At 38.4% G+C, this 20,779-nt stretch overlaps 1 long non-coding RNA gene across 1 annotated transcript in view; it reads left to right on the forward strand.

The window, feature by feature from the left end:
* LOC143666261 (uncharacterized) overlaps nucleotides 1-20,288 on the forward strand; it is a 164,057-nt gene extending 143,769 nt beyond the window's left edge. The window contains exon 4 of the long non-coding RNA XR_013167474.1: nucleotides 18,704-20,288. This is a non-coding gene — a long non-coding RNA (uncharacterized LOC143666261). The remainder of the gene's footprint in view (nucleotides 1-18,703) is intronic.
* Nucleotides 20,289-20,779: the final 491 nt, after the last annotated feature.

Below are 20,779 nucleotides of genomic sequence, written 5' to 3' on the forward strand. Positions count from 1 at the left end.
AGCTTTTTGGAATAAGTGAAATAAAATACCATAAGAATATACATGACTCATTAACAACCTGAAGGAATGGAAGGCAGATAAGGGAGGTCTTCACAGGACAGGTGATTTTTCAGTCATGTTTTGATCAAGAATGCTTTTGGCTGCAAATTGAAGAAAAAAAACTGATAATCATTGGTCCAAACCAGGCATGATCATTTGAAGTTGTATGTAAAAGATCAGGCTCTTGAGTTGAGATGCAACCCACCTCATTCAGGATGGGTCTTAATCCTCTTACTGCAGTCCTTTATAAGAGATTAAAGGGCAGAGAGAAGATACAGAAAAAAGAGAGAAGCTGAGGGAGGAAAGCCAGAAAAGCTAAGAAAATCACAAACGGAGAAGTCAGAAACTGGAAGCAACAAAGCCACGAGAGAAGTACCAGCAGCATCGCCATGGACTTTGCTATCTGACGGAGGAGTCCTGGATAGCCAGCAGCTTGTCTTCAGAGTTCAGGTATTGTCTTGATGATGCCTTGATTTGGACATTTGCATGGCCTTAGAACTCTAAACTTGTAAATTAATAAATCCCCATTGTTAAAGCCAACACGTTTCTGGTATATTGCATTTTGTCAGCCTTAGCAAACTGAAGACTGAGGTGGGCAAACCTTTGCATTAAGCATCTGATAGTAAATATTTTGAGCTTTGCGGGCAGGTTCTGTCATAATCACTTAATTCTGTCATGTGAAGTTAGTCCTAGAAAACACAGAAATGAATAGGCATGATTGTGTTCCAGTAAAACTTTATTCACAAAAACAAGCATCCAGTTCCAGGTCCATTGTTTGTAAATCCCTGGGTTAAGCAAATAAAAATCTATTTTCCTCTTATAACAAGAAATTCAGAGCTAAATATAGTTATTGGCTCTGGTTCAGGATTGCCGTGTTGATCCCAGGTTCTTTCTATTTCTCTGCTCTGCAATCTTTCATGCTTGTTTCCTTAGGACTCAAGATGACTTTGATAGCTCCAGCATGAGATTCATGGTTGTTCAAGACAGGAAGAAAGGAGAAGGGGCAACACAAGAAGCTGTCTTCTTGTGCCTGTACCTTCTATGAGAAAGCAAATTATTTCCCAAGAGCCCCAGGTAGATTTCTCCCCTTGCTTTATTTGCTGGGACTGAGCATAGGGTCAACTGTGGAAGCAAAGGAGGCTGCAAAAGTGACTTTCTCTTCTTTACAGTGGAAGCAAACAAGGAGGGAGGAGCTGGGAGCTCTGTTTGGGTTTTCCATCCCACAGGGTCTACCATAAGCTGCGTCCCAATGAATGAATGGGATCCTGTCAATGGACAAGGAAGGGTGTTTGGGCTAAAGAAATAACATGTGAGAAGACAGAGAGTTGAGAAACAGGGTATTATAATTATTAGAAAAGTTTTGTATGGACAGAATACAAGATGTGAGCAGTGAAGTGGGAAACAGTGGGAGAAGAAGACAGGACCAAATCTGTCTTTGTGGGCGGTGCCAATAAGTTGTTCCTTATATCTCTTTGTATTCCTAGCACTTACCAGTGCTTTGATAAAAGCAGATGCCCCATAAGTGTTAATGTTTTTGAGACCAAAACAGAAAATAAATAAACCCCCATTGTTGAGAAAATTTGAATGAATTAAAAAAGGAAGTTTGAGACAAATTTCTTATTTATAGCTAATGATATCCCTTTGGCTTCAATTTTTTTTTTTAATTTATTAACCTCTGTGTTAGTTAGATTCAGTTGTCAACTTGGCCAGGTGAGCATACCTAATCTTGTTGCTGCGGACATAAGCCAACGGTACGTGAACCTCATCTGTTGCCAATTACATCTGCAGTCGGCTAGGAGGCGTGTCTGCTGCAATGAGTGACATTTGACTTAATTGTCTGGTGCTTAAATGAGAGATCGCAGTGTAGCACAGTTTAGCAGCTTGGCATTCCTCATCTCAGCAGTAGCAGCTCAGCCCAGGCCTTTGGAGATGCAGAGAGAAGTTACCCCAGGGAAAGTTGTTGGAACCCAGGGGCCTGGAGAGAAGACCAGCAGAGACCATCTTGTGCCTTCCACGTAAGAAAGAACCTCAGTGGAAAGTAAGCTGCCTTTCCTCTGAAGAACCAACAAAATAAATCCCCTTTTATTAAAAGCCAATCCATCTCTGGTGTGTTGCATTCCGGCAGCTAGCAAACCAGAACAACCTCTAAATTTCAGCAAGGTAAAAAAGGGACCTGGCGTGCTGGAGCATTGGTAGCCTTCCAGAATCTTAGCCCAGTCTAGGGAACAATCACAATGTAATTCTGAGCACTGCCTAGATCCCTTCGTTTCCCTTTTTACCCTTCTTTCTGTCTTCCAACAGCCAGCACCCCTTCAGAGGACTATTATGGTTACTGGATCCATATTGCCCACCAATGCAGAGCCTGAGAAGTTCCATCCCCTGAGGCATGGAATATGAGACTCCTAGATCTGGTCAACTCTGAGTGGTCACTTCCCCTGAGGAGTTCCCTTATGGGATTGGGTGGAAGCTACATTCTATAGGGCTTTACAAGGTCTTCCATTCTTGCTTGGCACCTTTCCCTCCTGTGTTTGCTTCTTCCATGCCCTTACCAGTATTCCTACAAGGACCCCATTAATTGCTCATGAAGCCTGCTTTAATACATCATTGTTTCTGGAGAATCTGAACGGAGACACGGTGATTATCTTGTATTAATAGAGTTCAGTTATCAGTAGCAGAAACTATCGTAGGTGTGTTAAGCAGAAGGAATTTAATACAGGAATTAGGCCCTTACAAAATCATTAAGAAGTGTAAAGACGCAGGCTCTATACTGGACTCCCTGAGCAACATCTCCAAGCCACCAGAAAACACCACCTCTGGAGGCACCGCTGCCACTGATGACCACGAGAACACAACACTCTAGCTGTGATCTGAGAATCAGGAAACCACTAGTCACTGCTGCAGTTTCTCTTTAATATTCATAGAGCTAGAGACTGGACATTGACAGGCATACTGCTTCAGAGAGGCACACTGTTTCCTGTGTTTGTCAGGAGCAACAGCCAGGCAACTAGAATCAGGTCCTGCCACAATTTCCACTCTCCAAATTGCAAGAAAGAGGCCTCAATTAGGAGATTTCGTACCCAACTAGAATCCTACCTCTAAGGGAGCCCAGGAAATAAGGTTTTCGTTTTCCAGCCTGTGTAGTATATGAAGGCACAAGAAAAGGAGGTTGGAATGGTTGTTTAGTGAAGTCACCCTCTCTGCTATAGATTTCTTCAAAGGTCAACTTTGAATGTTCCCTTTGAAGGTAAGGAATTTACAAGAAGTCAGCACCCTTTTATATATAATTTTATCTCCCTTGCCCTCATTAACATTTGAATAAGCATCTTAGATTCCTAGAGCTGTGGTAACAAAGTACCAATCACCAACTGGGTGGATTAAAACAGTAGAAGTTTATTGTATCACAGTTCTGGAGGTTGGAACTCTGAAATCAAAATGTCAAAAGGGCCATGCTTCCACTGAAGTTGGTAAGGAAGGATCTATTTCATGCCTCTCTTCCGGCTTCTGGCGATGGCCGGCAATTCTTGGTGACACTTGGCTTGTGGTAGCATAACTCCAGTCTCTGCTTCCATTTTCATGTGACTGCCTTCTCTCTGTGTCTCTCCTAGTTTCTCTCTTCTTAGAAGGACCTCACCTTAACTGATCACGTCTTCAAAGACCCTATTTACCAATAAGATCATATTCATGGGACCAGAGGCTGGGGGTGGGGAAGGCACAATCTAACTTATAACCTAGGTAAGGTAGAAATGGCTATATTTTAATGGGGCTTCTTTGTCCATCATATACTTACTAAAGCCAAATAAATTATTGAGACCCAGCAATTCCATTCCTGGGTATCAACATATATCCACATATGACTTGCTTGAAAATGTTCATGGGAGCATTTTTCCAATAGCCCAATGATGGCCCATTCAAATGTCCATCAACTGATAATGGATAAACAAAATGTGGTATCTTCAAACAGTGGAATACTATTTGGCAGTAAAAAGGAACGAACTATTGATACATGCTATAACATGGGTGAACCTCAAAAAGTAGTGTTCACTGAAAGAAACCAAACACAAAAGATGTGATATTGCATGATCCCATCTATGTGAAATGTCAAAAAAAAATCCAAATCTTTAGAAACAGTAAGTAAATTAGTGGTTGTCTGGGGCTAGAGATAGGAACGGGGATTAAATGAGCATAAGAAATCCTACTGGGGTGATGAAAATGTTCTAAAACTGGATTATGGTAATGGTTGCAAACTCAGTAAATTTACTAAAAATCCTTGAGTTTCACATTGAAATAGGTGAATTTAATGATATATAAATTATACCTAAATAATGTTTTAAAAAATGAAATGAATAAATAGTGATTTGGGGCATCATGTACTTTTTACTGAAATCACAGAAGCAAATATAAATATAATATAATTGGGAGATTCTAATCCCATTAAATATTTATAATGTGTCTACATTTTTCTACAAGCATAGGCCCTCTTCTAGAAGTGTGATTAAAGGCAAACCAAAACTATGTCTCCTCTTACGCTAGCCCCATTCAGACATACCAGCCTGTAAGGTTGTGTTTGTGTGTGCACATTCGTGGGTGTGCATGTGAGCTCTTTCACCAGCAAATCATTGTCCCTTGATCACCACATGCTTTAAAGAGATGTGAGCTGCAGTGAAGGAGGCACTGAACAGGTTCATTTTAGTGAGAACACATAGTAATCTTGTTATTAAGCTAAAGTCTTAGGATCATAGATGAGGGAGAAGTCAAAGAAGTACTAGAAAGGTGTTTCTTTGTTAGGTAAGTTTGAGATTCACAAAGTATATCAGCCCATTGCAGGTTCCAAGAAGTCTTGCAACTTACCAATGAGCAAACAGGTATTAGCCTAGAGCTTTTCAGAACTATTAATGATAATAGTAATAGCTTTAATATTAACAGCTATTGTTTATTTAGCACATTTATCATGCCAGTTGCCTTGTTAGGTATATAGCCACTATCTTTTTTCCTTCCTCAAAACATTTTTGTGAGGTAAGTGCAATTATTCCCACTTCAAAGATGTGGAAATTGAGGCTTGTGAGATGCAGAGCCACTGAACTGACCAGGACATTCTAGCTCAGAAGCTGAGGCATGCTTTTTTTTCCTTCAAACAAACAAATACCTTTTTGTTATAAAACATAACATATACACACAAAAGCAATAAATTTCAAAGTGATTGTAGTACGTAGTTATAGAAAAGATTTCAGAGTTTGGTATGGGTTACAATTCCACAATTTTAAGTATTTCCTTCTAGCTGCTCCAAGACACCAGAGACTAGAAGAAATACCAACGTAATGATATTTCATTACACTCATACTCATTTCTTAAATCCCATAATCCTCCTTCTCCTTTGGTCCTTCTCCCAGTCTTTAGGGGTATTTTGGCTCTGCCTTTTCTAGGTTTTTCATGGTGGAAAGGACCATTGATAATATGGGTTAGGGGGATGGAGCTAGCTGATATCCTTGGAGAGGCTGGGCCTCTGGGATTCAGGACTTATCTGGCCTAGGAACGCGTTTGAAGGTTACAGGTTTCTGGAAAATAATCTTAATGCATGAAACTTTTGTAGAACCTCAGATAGAGTCTCAGGTGTTCTTTAAGGTGGACAGGAATGGTTTGGTTGGGATTTGGCAAACTTTGGTCATTAGCAATATCTAGCTGAAGTTTTCATAAGAGTAGCTTCCAGAATAGCCGCTCAACTCTATTTGAATTTTCTTAGTCACTGATACCTTATTTTTTGCATTTAGTTTCCCCGTTTGGGCAGGAAGGCATTGTTGATCCTATAGTGCCAGGGCTAGGCAAATCCCTGGGAGTCATGTCCCATGTCGCAAGGAGACTTACACCCCTGGATGTCATGTCTTACATAGTGGGAAGAGTACTGACTTTACTTGCAAAGTTGGGCTTAGAAAGAGGCCATATCTGAACACAAAAGAGGTTTTCTGGAAATAACTATGCATAATTAATAGGTAGGTGTGCTTGTTTGAAAGTATGTATGCCCCTTAGAAAAGCCATATTTTAATCAAAATCTCATTTTGTAAAGGTAGAATAATCCCTAATCAATACGTATGTTTGAAACTGTAATCAGAACATCTCTCTGGAGATGTGGTTTAATCAAGAGTGGTTGTTAAGCTGGATTAGGTGATGACATGTCTCCACCCATTTGTGTGATCTTGATTAGTTTCTGAAGACCTATATAAGAGGAAACACTTTGGAGAATGAGAGAGATTCAGAGAAAGCAGAGAATGCTGTAGCACCATGAAGCAGAGAGTCCACTAGCCAGGCACCTTTGGAGATGAAGAGGGAAAATGCCTCCTGGGGAGCTTCATAAAACAGGAAGCCAGGAGAAGAAGCTAGCAGATGACACCGTGTTCACCATGTGCCCTTCCAGATGAGAGAGGAACCCTGACTGTGTTCACCATGTGCCTTTCAGATGACAGAGAAACTCTGTGTTTGCCATGTGCCCTTACACTTGAGAGAGAAACCCTGAACTTCCTCAGCCTTCTTGAACCAAGGTATCTCCCCCTGGATGCCTTAGATTGGACATTTCTATAGACTTGTTTGAACTGGGACATTTTCTTGACCTTAGAACTGGTATATTGCATTCTGGTAGCTAGCAAACTAGAACAGTAGGCTTAGCTTCTCCACTACAGAAATAAGCTTCACAGGAGCAAGCTTTAAGATCAAGGGCTTGCTTGAGACTCCCTAATATTTGAGCCCGGGGTTTTCCCTGGGGTAAAGCTTCATAATTCCTTATTTTTTCTCCTGCTCCTCAAGAGACTTTGCTAATACTTTTTAAGATACTCTGGAATGTATCTGGGTATTGCCTTAAGCTGTACAGAATTACAAGCCTTCATTACCATTCTGGGCTCCATGCATTTGGGTTGTCTAAATGAGCTATTCAGACAGGACAAGTTAGATTATATGCTACAGAAATTTTAGGTTTTGGACAAAATAAACCTCTCTTCCTTTGGTCTCATACAGTAGGTGAAGTTCTAAAATACAATGTCATCGTTGCCCCTGAATTCTGATCCACCTTAGTCCTGACCTGATTGGCTTTGTTCTTATTTCTAATTGGAGCCTGATCTCTTTTTCAGTTTCTTTAACAGTTGTTGTAAGTAGCAATGCTGACTTTCAGAGCTGCAGAACTCCGTCTTTGAGTCTTAGGTGTCCCACAGGTAGCCAAAGTTCTAGGGAAATACAAGTAATACATAGATAGCACAGCATCTCAAAATTTAGAAATAACATTAACAGCTCAGGACTAAATGTGACTGCTATGAAAGCTTACAATCTAGGCCCCAATTTTCTTATAGGTGTTTTCCAAAAGAGATCACACAATATTTGTTCTTTTGTTTCTGGCTTATTTTGCACCACATAATGTCCCCAAGCTTCATTCACCTCGTTGCATGCCTCATGACTTCATTCCTTTCTGTAGCTGCACAATATTTGATCATCATATACGCCACAGTTCACCATTCTACTTCTCAGTCAATGTATCCCTCAGCCACCTCCATCCATTGGAGGTATATAATGTCCAAGGTCAACAGTCCATGTCTCACATTCTCCTCACTTCATTTTACAACCATCAACAGTCTCATTTTTAGGCAATTTTCATTGCTCCAAAGAGAAATATAACTGATAAACACACCTCACCAATTCAAAAATCCAAACCTCTTGTTAACTCTTGTTCTTCCCTCCCAATTATTTTACTCCTGGTATTGCTGTGGTACTAATGATGTCTTCCTATTAAATGTAGGCCCATAGCATACTATAGGAGTTTTCCCCCTTAGACCTTGATATTATTGACTCTTTGTACAAGATTCATGCTTTTAAAGTAGTTCATGCAAGAACTTATTTATATTTGTAGTGCTAATTGGTGGGGTACGTGGCTCTATACAACTCTTTCAAACATGTTCACCTTCAATATGGTAATATTACTTATAAACCCAGTAATGAACCACCTTCACTTCTATCCATTCCTTTACATTCAAGTTCAACCTCATTAGCTAACTATTCCCCCATCTCTAGCTTCTGTGTGTATCTAGATCCCCTATATTCTGTATTATAAGTCTCTAAGTTTACCTTTACCAAGGGCATAATAGTGAAATCATACAGCAGCTATCTGTTTGTATTTGGCTTATTTCACTCAGCATTATGCCCTCAAAGTTCATACAAGTTGTCATATGCTTCATGACCTCATTCCATCTTACTGCTGCATAGTATTCCATCGTGTATATACATATACATACCTCATTTTGTTTATACACTTCTCTGTTGATGGCCACTTAGATTGTTTCCATCTTTTGCCAATTATTAATAAATGCCACTAAGAACATCAGAGTGCAAATGTCTGTTTGTGTCACTGCTTTCAGCTTTTCTGGGTATATACCCAGTAGTGGTAGTGCCAGATTACAGGGCAATTTGATATTTAGCTTTCTAAGGAACCACCAAACTGTCTTCTATAGTGGCTATACCATTATACATTCCCACCAGCAGAGCATAATTGTTCCAATTTCTCCATATCCTCTCCAACATTTGCAGTTTCCTGTTTGTTTAATAGCAGACATTCTTATAGGTGTGAGGTGGTATCTCATTGTAGTCTTAATCTGCATTTCCCTTATAGCTAATGGAAATGAGCATCTCTTCAGGTGCTTTTTAGCCCTCTGTATTTGTCCTTTGGGAAAATGCCTATTCATATCTTTAGTCCATTTTATAATTGAGTTGTTTGTTCTTTTGTTGTTGAGTTGTATGATTTCTTTATGTATACAGGATATCAAACCTTTGTTGGATGCATGGTTTCCACATATTTTCTCCCATTGAATTGGCTGCCTCTTCACATTTTTGACAAAGTCTTTTAAAGCACAGAAGCATTTGATTTTGAGTTCCCATTTATCTATTTTTTGTTGTTGTTGCTTTATGCTTTGGGTGTAAAGTTTAGGAAGCAGCCTCCTATTCCTAGATCTTGACGATGTTTCCTTACATTTTCTTCTAGGAGTTTTATGGTATTGGTTCTTATATGTAGGTCTTTGGTCCACTTTGAGTTAATTTTGTACAGAGTATGAGCTAAGGGTCTTCTTTCATTCTTCTGGCTATAGATAACCAGTTCTCCCATGCCCATTTATTGAAAAGGCTTTTCTATCCCAGTTCAGTAGATTTGGGGTTCTTGTTGAAGATCAGTTGATCATAGTTTTGGTGGCCTATTTCTACACTCTTGATTCGATTTCATTGGTCAATACTTCTATCTTTGTGCCAGTAACATGCTCTTTTGACCTCTGTGGTTTTATAAAAAGCTTTAAAATCATGAAGTGTTAATCCTCTCACTTAATACTTCTTTTTTAGCATATTTTTTATATCTATTTGAGGTCTCTTTCCCTTCCAAATGAATTTGATAATTAGCTTTTCCAAGTCTTCAAAGTAGATTGTTGGAATTTTGATTCATACTGCATTGAATCTATAAATCAGTTTGGGTAGAACTGACATCCTAACTATAGTTTATCTTCCTGTCCATGAGCAGAAAATGTCTTTTCACCCATTTAGATCTTTCTTGATTTCTTTTAGCACTGTTTTATATTTTTTGTGTACGGGTTCAGGCATGCTCTTAATCCCCATACACACCACCTTCTGAAGATTCATTTCTTAAAAACAAAATATTTGTTCCATGGGCACAGTTCAGGAACCACCAATTTAGGTATATCAAGTTATAGACAAGTCAATAAAGAGAAACAGTGTGTGAGGTTGGAGGAGGCTGTTCTCCACATTCCTTTGCAGAAACTGCTAAGAGGAAAAAATACAAAAACAGCAAAAACAGGCTTTGATGAATATTCTGACTAACAAGTGAACTATGTAGGGTACAATATGATGATTAGTCTGGAAAAGGATACTATTTATAATCACAACTAAAGATTTAGGGCTTTGAGTTCTTAAGACTGTAAAATAATAATGATGATAATTTGTAAAAACTCTGCCACATTTCTTAGAAGCTTGAACTGATAGATCACAAATTATTTCAAAACATAATTTAAATATCTTTTTCTTCAAAGGTATGGTATGCCGAATTAGTTACATGAAAGAACATTATGAGATGAGAGTGAAGGTGATAGAGATGATAATGTTCCAAGAATTAATGTGGAGAAAGTAGAAAAGAAAGAAAATTTAAAATGTGATATTTCTATTATTGTGAGCTATATTCTTGATATATACAAATTGTATCATAAAATCCCTGTATATTTGTATAATCCTGGTTCAATTTTTGAAAAACTTGGAAAGCATGTAACCTTATTTCCATTTTTATAGGTAAGGGAACTGAAGCGCAAAAGAAGTGAAATAACAAAGTTGTAGATGGCAGAGTGTTATTTTACTCCACAATAAACTGAAAATAATCATCTGATTCATTCAACAATTATTTATTGGACACTCAGTATATTACCAGGCCTTTGCTAGGTCTTAGAAAGACAAAGATGACAAGAACAACCCTGCTTCCAGGAGCTCATAGTCTAGTTATAGAGTCAGAATTTTCTTTCTAGTCTTGCTCTCGAAAGGCATTCAACTTTAGCACTGCAACAGATTTTTTTTTTAATTATGCCACATTTCTTGGACATTTGTACTGATGGATCAACAGTATTCCAACACATAATTTAAACGTCTTTTTTTTTTTCTAAATTAAGGCATGTCAGATTTAGTTACATGAGAGTATATTCCACAATGATGATGATGATGATGATAAAATTCTAAGATTTCACATGGAGCAAAGTAGAAAAAGAAAGAGAATATTAAAATGTGACTTTGATTGTGAACTATATTCACAGGATGCATGTTTGCATTCATGTCTGATATGTGTGGTCCTGAGACCCACCTTTATGTAGCCAATTCCATGAGCAGTTGAAGATCAGTAGTAATGAAAAGTCATGGAAGACCACATCCAGGATTTAAATGTGAAAATCTATCTAATCTGTTACCCAATTCATTTTCTCAAATCTTCTATTTCCACCAGAGAAAGAGGGGAATGGGCCTACAGGGGAATGTCTGTCCCTCTCAAGAATTTGCTGTCAGCATTGCATAGACTGATACAATCAGTATACAGGATTTTCTGAGTTGATGAAAGTCCTAAGAAATCAGAGTTGAAGGAACAAGAATGCTCATCACAGCTATTTCTGTAAAGAATCCACATTGATCTAAATGCCAACAAGAAAGTAGTGATTAGATAAATGATTGTACATCTGAAATAATAGGTGTTATGTGCCACTTAAAATCTTGCGTTTGAAGATTATTTAGCAATATGGTAAAATGTGTACAATAAAACTTTATATAATAAAAATAAGATATAAAATGGCATGCATAGTGTGCTGATTTGAAGCTACTATGTACCCCAGAAAAGCTATGTCCTTTAATCCTCTTTCAGTATTGCTGGGTGGGACCTTTCTGATTGTTTTCAAGGAGATAAGACCCACCCAATTGTGGGTAGTAACTTTTGATTAGATGGTTTCCATGGAGATGTGTCTCTACCCATTCACAGTGGGGTTGCTTACTTGGAGCGCTTTAAGAGGAAACCATTTTGGGAAAAGCTTTAGAGCCACCAGAACCACCAGAACAGACAGAGGTCCAGGGATTCCTGGGAGAAGTTAGCAGATGTCACCATGTGCCTTTCCAGTTGAAAGAGAAACCCCGAGTATCATCAGCCTTCTTGAACAAAGGTATCTTTCCCTGGATGCCTTAACTTGGACATTTTCATAGCCATGCCTTAATCTGGACATTTTCACAGCCTTAGAACTGTAAACTTGCAACTTAATAAATTCCCCTTTTTAAAAGCCATTCTGTTTCAGGTATATTGCATTCTGGCAGCTTGCAAACTAAAACACGTGGTATGTCCTAACTCTATTAAACAAATAATTAATAAATCTATTTTATGTACAAAAGACTTGTAAGAAATTCATCAAAATGTTAAGAGTGATTATCTTGGGATTGCTCATTACGTATTTCTTTTCCTTTTCCGTTTTTATTTTCATTAATACTTAGCTGTGTTTTTTCCTCTGTTTTTTTAAAAATTAATTTGCTCTGTTTTTATAACAACCATTACATTTTAATTGAAAAAACAAAATAAGTAGATACCAATATTGAATACCTGAAAAATACAGAGTCACTGTAATGGGTCCTAAAATGCTAAATTAAAGGTATTTTGTCTTGCACATACATGTTCCTAAAGCCTGTGGAATTAGACTGCTCTGGGTTCAATTCCTAGCTTCTCTACTTATAATCCAGGTAACCCCAGGAAAGTTATTGAATTTCTTAATTTTCTGTTTCTTTCCTTTTTTTTTTTTGTATGCTGTACGGTGGGGTCACATTTCATTATTTTTCCATGTGAATATTCTATTATTGCAGCACCATTTGTTGAATTTTCGTTTGATTGTTATGCTTGTTTGTTTGGGAAGTGCATAGACTGGGAATCTAACATGGCAGGTGAGAATACTACCACTGAACTACCCTTGCACCCTGTTTCTTTATATGTAACCTAGGACTAATCATATTAGTGCCTTCCTCAAAGGGATGAGGTGAGGATCAAATGAAGCAGTACAGACACAGCTCCTAAAAGGGGAATGGTGCCGCAAGCAATGAGCTCCTGATAAATGTTAGCTATTGTCTTCTCGGCCATCCATTCTAGAAAAGCCTTACAACTGGGGCAGGACCCAGTAGCTTGGGATAATTTGACAGATACTCATAGCTTCCAGACAAAATGCAGAATCCTGATATCCAAAGCAAAAGCCACTTTGTAGCTTGAGTTCTCTGTGTAAGGTAGTCCACCCCTTTCCATGCATCAGAACAAAGCAATCAGCATTGTCTGATAGGGCACATGAAACAACTATTTACCTAGACCTAGTAGGAATTTTGGGGGGTATTTTAATTGCACTGTTAATTTAGAATTGAAAGGAGCATTACAGAACACCTACTATAGCATAGTTTCTTAAAGTGAAAAATTGGGAACAATCTAAACATATGTCAATAGGTATATAAATTCAGCCAGAGCTCCCCACCTGATGTGCTTTGTGCATTCTGAGAATGGCGTGCAGGTGTGCTAAGATCATCCCTTCGGTCTCAGAGCAGCTAGAGGGATATAGTTTATTCCAGTGTTGCCATAAAAATACTTTTTTTTCATATAAATTTCTGATTGTGTTATGACATGCAAAAGTGAGAGCACAAATTAGGGTTTCTGGATTGAAACAACAGAAATCAGCTCTGGCCAATTTATTAGAAGCTCTCAGAAGCAAACAGATCAACAGAGGCCTGAGGTGCCCTTTTGTTAACCAACAGGAACCCAGGTGGTTCCGGGGAAGCAGGAACCACAGCCAATAACAAGTAGCAGAAATGGCTTAATCAGGACCTTCCTGCCTGAGCTTAGGGAACTCCTATAGTTTATTCCAATGTTTTTCCTTGTGTCACTCACTCAGGACTCAAGTCCCAACAGAGAACATCTGATTTTCTAAACACTCTGGCTGTATTCAAGGCAAGGAGAGGAAAGATTAACTGCTTAGTGAGATATGGGCATTGGATTTACTGTCCCAACAGGACTGAATACAAGGAAAGCAAGGGGCAGATCATGAACAAGGTGTGCTGGTTTGAAGCTGTCATGTACCCCAGAAAAGACCATGTTCTTTTTTTTTTTTTTTTTTTTTTGCATGGGCAGGCACCAGGAATCGAACCCAGGTCTCCAGCATGGCAGGGGAGAACTCTGCCTGCTTAGCCACTGTGGCCCAAGGCCATGTTCTTTTAGTCCATTTTTGTGGTGGGACCTCTTGGTTAGGCTATTTAATTGAGATGTGACCCAGACTATTCAAGGTGGGTCTTATTCCTTTACTGGAGTCCCTTGTGAAGAGGATAAAAGACAGCAAAAGCCCACAGAGCTTACAGAGAAATGCTCCAGGAGAAACAAGCAAGAGCCCACAGGAGCTGAGACAGAGTCACTGAAACTAGAACCCTGGAGAGAAGGACCAGCACATGTTGCCATGTGCCTTTCCATGTGACAGAGGAACCCCAGATGCCATTGACCTTTCCTTAGAAAAGGTGTCCTTTTGTTGACACTTAATTTGGATGTTTTTCATGGTCTTAGAATTGTAACTTGTAGCCTAATAAATCCCCATTGTTAAAAACCAGTCTAGGGAGTACGAGGGTAGTTCAGTGGTAGAATTCTCGTCTGCCATGTGGGAGACCCAGGTTCAGTTTCCGGCCCATGCACTTCCCAAACAAACAAATGAAAAACCAACCAACCAAACAAAAAATCAACAAATGGTGCTGCAATAAGGGGATGGTCACATGGTAAAATAATGAAATGTGACCCTCACTGTACAACATACAGAAACAACAACAACAACAACAAAAAAATCCAGTCCATTTCTGGTAAGTTGCATTTAGGCAGCATTAGCAAACTGAAACAAAGGAAATGCAGGTTAGGTGGCCAAAAAAAAAAAAAGTGCCCCACAATAATGGAGAACTGGTAGAAGAATGTGAGGTACCATGCAGCTATTTCAAAGAGTTAGGTGGCTCACAGCTCGGCATCTTACAACATATGACTGGATGGAGTGAAAGCAACAGGAAGTATAGAATGATCCATTTATATGTGTAAAAATGTCTAGAAGTTCTTAATCAAATGGCTAACAGTAGTTATCTCTGAGGAGCAGAATTTGACCATGTTGGGAGAAGGGAAAGGGGAGGTAGATGAATGGTGGACTTCCACTTTCTATTTTAAACACTTCCTCATTATTTGAACTACTTTTAAAGAAAAAAAACATGTATTACTTTTCTAATAGAAATGTTCATTTTGAAGCAACCAAAAGAATGAAAAAAAAAACAGATTGATGAATAAATTAAGGGGTCTTTCCATGTAGGCTTCTTTGGGACCTTGGATTTCTTTTTTTCTTACCATCAAGAAGGAATAATGCCTCACAGGTTGTGAAAGTTAAGCCACATGACCCATAGAGATCCTTCCCCCCCCTTCCCCTCTCCCCCAGTTCCTTGTATGAATGACTTTAATTCCTCCCAGGCCCCTTCTTCTTTTCCCTCAAATACAACCTATGGGGAAGCTTGAGGAGGCTTCCAGAACCTGCGTTCAAGTCACCTGCTCCTCAAAATCCCTTCTTAGCTCCATTCTACCACCCCTGCCACACCCCATCCCTGCTGTACAAGATGGTTGCATTTTATGCGAAGAATGCATTCCTTGAGATCTCATATAATTCAAAAGGTACATAATTCAAGCCTGCTTTTCCCACAGCACTGAATATAAAGCGTGTGAGGGAGGGTGAATGCAATCTTGGAATGCATAAATTTGCAAACGTTGTAATGTATATTTGCTTTAGGACTGCTTTTTTATTTTCCTTATGTTTTTCTAATATTTCAAAGTGCTCTTTTCTAAATTAACAGTATGAGAGTATTGGGGTGGTTGTTTGGCCTTCTCAATAGAGATTTAGCGCATCTAACTTCTCTTCCTAAGTCCCCAAGTTTCATGTGAGTTGTATAGCTCTACCACTTGATGAACTCTTGGGTGAACTTGTTATAGAATTATAGGTCGAATAGAAAGAAAATTTTAAATTATAATAACAGTGAATGTTACAATAACACAGGAGAGGCCGTCAGCTTACTCACAGACATCCCCACACGCATAAACAATTGTGGGTCACCGGGCATTGACGAAGGCTGCTGGCAGCTAACCTGGTGCTGCCATATGGTCACAGAGGAAACACTCAGCTCATCAGCCTGTTGGTAGGTGATCCTTGATGAAATTTTTTTTAATTGGGGAGGAGTCAAATTATCTCCAATTTTGAACATAAAGTGAAATTGTCAATATTTTGCTCAATTTCATGTAATTCCAGTGAAATGCACTGTACATGTCTTGTTTCTTAATTAACATTCGAGGCTCTTCTAGCTTCCACCCACTTCTCAGCTTTGTTTCCTTGCCACTCTTCTCCCCAGCCATACTGTCTCTGGTTTTCACCCATCATTGTGCATTTTTATTAGTCTCTAATAGTACAATTTAGGAAATGAAAATAATACTAGCAAGGAAAAAGAAAACTGTCTACCATAGATTGTCATTGTTAAAGTTTGGGTATGTCTCTTTGTAGACTGGTGCTATACATATGTGTAAAAATTAGAGGAGTATGTGTGCCTGTGTGGGCAATTTTTTTTAATCAAGGAATGGCATGGTAATGTTGTTCCTCAATGTACATCTTTCATCTCCTTGGGTCATTAACGATTCTTCATTATTTTTGTTAAGAAATTGTGTGGTCTTCTGCTTTCTGGGTGTTCCATCATAGACAGAAATAATCCTGCGTTTTGAACATTTAGACTGTTTACAAACTTGGGCTATCGTGAACAATGCTGAAATGAATATTCTTGTTGTGAAATCTTCGCAACATCCGTGTCTGTTTCTTTAAAACAAATTTGTATAAGTAACATCTCTGGGCTAAAGGGAAAGAAAAATGCCATGGTTTTAAATATGCATTGTCAAATTGCCCCAGGAAGTTGGAAACAATTGCACTCCCCTCAGTAACATCTGAGAGTCACTGCAGATTCTTAAGTGAGCAATTGCTTCCTAATTGATCTGTCTTCCTAATTCAGATGGTGATATAAGAAGACCCCAAAGACATCCATGTTGATTTATTATAAATTTTTGAAAACTTCCCTATTTTTACAGCATGCTGGGAGGCCCTTAGTGAACTCTGCTCAGTTGTCATTCTTAGACCATAAACTCTGAGAGTGCACAGATTATGTATGTATAAATCTCTTCTGGTACAAAATTGCATAGAAACGGGCTCCTAAATGTCAAAAAACACATTTATTAAATGGGCTGATAAATGTATTTTACTTGCACACCTGATGTAAGTTATTTATCTTTCCGTGGTCTCCTGTCTAAGGGTTTGTTCACAGTAACAGATTCCATGGGTGAGATCTGTGCATGTGTGTGTGCTTGTGTGTGTGGGGGGGATAATTTTGCCTTGATTGTTTAATTGATGGATAAAGGCTTCTACCTTTTTGATAGGTGCATTTTATGAAATGTTTAAAATCAATGAATTAATTCATGGGACTTCAGGGACCGGATATATCAGTGCCCTCGTGTGGACTGACTCCATTCTGGTGAAATGTAAAAACTGACACTCGATTATTACTGGTATAATCCAGTGCTAAGCGAGAGTGACAAGGTCACCGGTAAATACACTCACAATGGGACCCAAGTTCATTTGTGAGATAATTATCTCCCCCATGAGCCTGTCGTTGCATCTCCTATTTCAGGTTTTTAACATTTTGCAGTGCGTCTCACTCAGTTATTTTCTTTTCAGTCATATAGTGCGTGCGTATTTTCCTCTGTAACAAACTTGGAGGCAAGGAAGTAGAAGTGGAAGGAAAGCAGCATTTCTTCTCTGCCTCCCTCTCCTGGGATATCTGGCAAACTATTATTAAGGGATAGTCCTAACAATTTAGAAAATGTTGGTTAGTTTCCTCATACCAAGAGTCAAGGAAAAAGTCATGTGACAAATAGTCATGACAATTACTGTAAAACCACTTTAACAACTACATGGTCTCCTTCCTTTGGATATCCCCATGCTCATTCTAGTGCTAAAGGAAAACCCCTGAGGGATGCCAGTCTCTAAAATGGGGCTATTTTCTCAAGTTGTTGGCTGCTGCTGCAAGCTCTTACTGGGCGGTATAATTGTTTTTCCAGAGAGGGGGAGATATAAGGACGGGTGGAATAAATTCACTCCTGAGAGGACCCCGAAAGAGAAAAAATTTAAATGAATGATCCCTTTTCTCAGGCTCCCATTCAAACGTTAAGAGGCCACTATCTAGAAATTATCACCTTCTCCTCCCCCACCTTATGATTAGCAGAATTCTTTCCATCGATTGCAGCTTCTAGCCAGCTTGCCTTTGAGTTGATTATAACTATTCTCTTCCTTTCCTTGGACTTTTCACTAGGCAGACTTAGTAGCTGCAAAGGGTGAACAAGAAATCTGATTTCTGCACAGAGACAGTTATAATGTGAAATCCCCCACGGACCAAAGCTGTGGCTACAGCCCTCTTTGCACGTGGATATGTAGACATACCCGCATGATGTCTCATGGTCCTGCATGTGCAACTTCCCCTATACCCTGAATTTCTAAAGTGATTTTCCAGAGTATGTAGATTGTGATAGAAAAGCCATTAAAAAGATTCCCTTTCTTCTGAAAGCTCATTAAGAGAGTACTGTAATACCCCAGCTTGGCTCCTGCCTGAATGCCACTTCTCAGTCACAACAGAACTAACATATGCCTGTCCTAGACAAAGTGTGCCAGTTCTCTCTTTACCTTCCTGTTCTCTTTTGTTTTCCCCTGGAAGTACTGAGCATCTTTAGAACTTGTTCTATTTACTGATGGATTGAATATTTGATTTTGAAAGCACCTAGCTAGGGTTAAAGGACTTGAAGAATGTTGCAGGGAAAATGATGCTTGTAAAGCAAATGCAGCTGCCATTTGGCGACAGCCACCAATGCAGATATCACCCTGACCATTGACACTTAGATTTGCACTCCCAGATGAACTTGCCCTCCAAGAAACATTGTAGTGTCGAACAATTCATTGCCTATGAAGAATTATCTCACAGGGAAGACTTTCATTACACGTTGTTTCTTTTACAGAAATGAGACTCAGAGTATCCAAGGATTTTGATGAAGACTCAATGGTCCAATAAAAACAAGAATGTACATTGTACTATAGCTGGAGGCAACTATTTGATGAAAGGAAATGTGACATGGACTCACCTTTGTCTTGAACTGATTCTGCCTCTGGATCCATTCTGCCCAAGGCCAAACCATCTTTCTGAAAAACATCACCACGAGAAGCTTTGTTCTGATAATGTGTTACCTTAATACATCTGTTGCTTTAATGATGTATTAATGTAATATTTTATCAGAGCAAGAACAATGGATGATATATTATGGGAAGAATGGTGCCATTCCGAAAATGAAGGATCCAAGAAAAGATTCATTAGAATTATAGGATAATGGCCAGCAGCTGGGACTCAGGAAACTAATTTTGTTCTATTTTGTACAGTTAGATAAATACCTCCCTGTTTTTTTTTCTTTCTTTCTTTCCCATTCAGGCACCAAATTCTGTAAAACATTGGTTGCTACATATTTTATAAATTCTTTATATATATATACTAACAATTTCTCTCAAGAACCTTGGGACACTGCAGGCTTATTGTACCCAGTTACATTGTTTTTACTAGAAAGTCCTCCTTCTTTACCCCTAACCATAAGAAACTAAATAGCACAGACCTCAGGATAGTCAGAACAGCATATCATCTCTCATTACAATAATCTGAACTCCTGTCATCGTTCAACATTAATTATTGCCAAGGCTATAGCAGTTTCTTGCTACTTGACAGTTGATCTTCATCCTATCATTAACCTTAGGTCAATTTAATCCCAACCTCTATTTTCCACACCATACAAACAATTTATTTTTGCATTCTTTTCAGCCACACAAAGACAAACAATGTCAGACTGCTCCATATTGTTTTATGCATTACAATGATTAAACTTTTTTAAAAACATTTAAACACTGAAGTTTCAGAAACACTGGAGAGTGAGAGCTCCAGAAATGAGATATGATAGTGGTTTATTTTCTTGAAGGAGAATCATATAAGAAAGGATTCAAAGAAAGTAGAAGTTTAAGAATTCAAATATATTTTATTTCCAGGTTATTCTTTACATATAATCTAAGAGAATTTACAGTCAGAATCTACTATACAAACTATCCAATATGGTACAGGATACTCTTCATTAAGTGTTCTAAAATCTGTACGTGGAAATGATGGCAGAATTCAAAGAATTGTATCTATCTATAAGATATTTTTTTTTGTCCTGGAAATCAGAAGTTTGAATATGCAGGAGGAATGTAGCTGAAATTCCTGCTGGGAAATTTATTTGGTGTTTTCCATCTTACTTGACCTCACCCTTTAATGAAATGTCAGAAATAATAGTTTGACACAGCAAAAGCCATTGAAACAATAGTATTTAATGTCTTTAATTGAAGAGTAAGTAGGCATTGTAAATGTAATCAAAGCCAATTGCAGTTAAGGAAATGCTTTGTATAAGTTTGTAGAACTCTCCTCTGCTAAATATAATACTCAGAAAAAGATTAACTAAACAATTTCCAGAGAATAAAAACTGTTTCATATGCAAAAAGATGTTTTTATATCCACATGTAAAATGCTAAAATAAAATAAAATAAAATGCTATATAAGAACAGTGGATAAAATCAAAGTAACCATTTTTAAGAAACCTATACCTTTAAACATTAGTAGACCTTTATTTGAACTTTGATTTCTGTGACTTGCTAAGAAGATAATACAAAATCCAGTGTCTCTTTTAAGACTTTGCATGGTGACAGAGTAATGACATTAGGTATAGATGTTAAATTTGTCAAGGCAGATAACTAGCACTTCTTGTCTCTTCCTGGATCCACCACAAAGGAAAGACTAAGACACCTTACCTTTAACAGAAAGGATGAAGACTTTTTACCTTTCCCCAAACTATTTACTTGAATAAAATTGATAAATATGAGATATTGATTTTTGGGAAACTTCATTTTCCATGTAACTCTCTGCGCAGAACGTATGGTTGAAGTCCTTCACCTATGTGGGTGGCATTAGCTCTGGACCTCTCTTATTCTCCTGAGCCTGAATTACCAGGGATGACCAGAGCAAT

The sequence above is a fragment of the Tamandua tetradactyla genome, chromosome 22, assembly GCF_023851605.1.
Source record: "Tamandua tetradactyla isolate mTamTet1 chromosome 22, mTamTet1.pri, whole genome shotgun sequence".
Classification (NCBI taxonomy): domain Eukaryota; kingdom Metazoa; phylum Chordata; class Mammalia; order Pilosa; family Myrmecophagidae; genus Tamandua; species Tamandua tetradactyla.